Source organism: Haplochromis burtoni, unplaced genomic scaffold (assembly GCF_018398535.1).
Source record: "Haplochromis burtoni strain Fernald_Lab_line unplaced genomic scaffold, NCSU_Asbu1 Contig_849, whole genome shotgun sequence".
Taxonomy (NCBI): Eukaryota; Metazoa; Chordata; class Actinopteri; order Cichliformes; family Cichlidae; genus Haplochromis; species Haplochromis burtoni.
The window spans coordinates 8,953-10,524 of NW_024583210.1; the positions used below are offsets into that span (position 1 = coordinate 8,953).

A 1,572-nucleotide genomic window follows, 5' to 3' on the forward strand; every position below is an offset into this window, starting at 1 on the left:
AAAAAAAACACACGAGAAAAAAACTAAAGCTCTCCACCAAAATCCCAAAACAAAAGTATCGACAACTATTTTCTTTAAAGCAAAATACGATATTTATTTACATCACAACACAAGGCGCCAAACTATTTACAACGGGGGGGGAGATCGCGACCATGACATCCTGAAACACAAGGCTTAAATACATAAAAGGAGCAATCAGGGAATGGACCACAGGAGGGAAACACAGCTGGGGCAAATTAGACCTGACGAGACAAGGAAACGTAATCTGAACACACTAAGATAACACAGACTTTCAAAGTAAAACAGGAAATACATGACAGTCACGCAAAAACAAAACACTGACAACACCGAAACGTAACACTTATAGCAGTTTAAATACAAGCAATCAATTTTTGGCAAATACCGGAAATCACTTTTTGGCAGACAATCACTTTTTGGCACAACACCGGAACCTAACACATTGCATCCACTGAGGAGAGGACGCCACCGCAACATCTGGGATGATTGACGTAAAGCCCTGGTGTTTTTGGCTTGTCACCAGGCCGGGAAGTTTGTGCCTGAACTCCCCTCGGGATGGATGACGATTGACGGGATCCAGAGACTCTTCCCATGAACGTAAACAAACAGTGAGTACAGAAGGCCTTAGAGAGCGGCTACGTGACCCTGCGTTGAACGCAGGTACGGGAGCGTGCTAGCCGCGTGAGAGAGACGCAGGCTTCTCCGCCGTGTGGGGCGTAGAGACAACCTAGGTTCGGTGACTCCGCCGTGAAGAGAGTCCGGAATCTCCGCCATATGGGGCGTTAGAGAGTGTCCGAAGGTTGAATTCTCCGCCATATGGGGCGTTTGAGAGTTTTCAACAGAGAGCGCTAGCTGTGCGTGTAGACACAAGCGATAGGCCTATGTTGTGTGTGTGTGCGGGCCCGACGTGGTCTGCGTGAGTGTGGCTGATTGTTGTCTAATGGAGAATAAACTGTGTAAGTCTGCCTTGAAAGAGGATGAAATACACTGCAAAGTTTTTATTGGGCAGCACGTGATGTGTGGGTCGTTGACGAATGAAGTGTAATTGTGATTTAAGCAGAAGAGAGTGTGAGTGTGTCTGACGTCACGGTGTGTGTGAAAAGGTATCCAGCTGGGGCAGGCATGATTCTGCAGATCACTTGCCCAGTGGACAAAAATAAATAAAATAGTTGTGTTGGTGAATGATAGCATGAAGAGTGTTTGGTGTTTCTCAGTCTGAAACAGCTGTAATGCTATTTTCTGTTTTGGAGGAAAGTACAGTTAAAAAAAAAACAGAGAGAGAGATGTGTGTTGTTTAAGCAGTGATGAGAATAATGAAAGTGTGATGAGAGAGGAATAGAAAAACATACAGGAAATGCATTAACCATACTAACCCTTACATGCATATACACTAGGGGTGCAACAATACACAAAATTCACGGTTCGGTTCGGTTCGATACTTTGGTGTCACTTTGGTGTCACGGTTCGATATTTTTTCGATACAAAAAAATGTTCATGCCTTTTTAATTTGTCATTTATTAAAATTATAAATATATATTTTAACTCAAAAGTACA

At 43.4% G+C, this 1,572-nt stretch overlaps 1 protein-coding gene across 1 annotated transcript in view; it reads left to right on the top strand.

Annotated features, from left to right (window-relative positions):
- The first annotated feature begins 312 nt into the window (after nt 1–312).
- Nucleotides 313–1,572, top strand: part of LOC102310856 (MAP/microtubule affinity-regulating kinase 3) — a 38,420-nt gene continuing 37,160 nt past the window's right edge. Inside the window, exon 1 of the mRNA XM_042215864.1 lies at nt 313–626. The gene's annotated coding sequence lies outside the window, so the exon portion shown is untranslated. The remainder of the gene's footprint in view (nt 627–1,572) is intronic.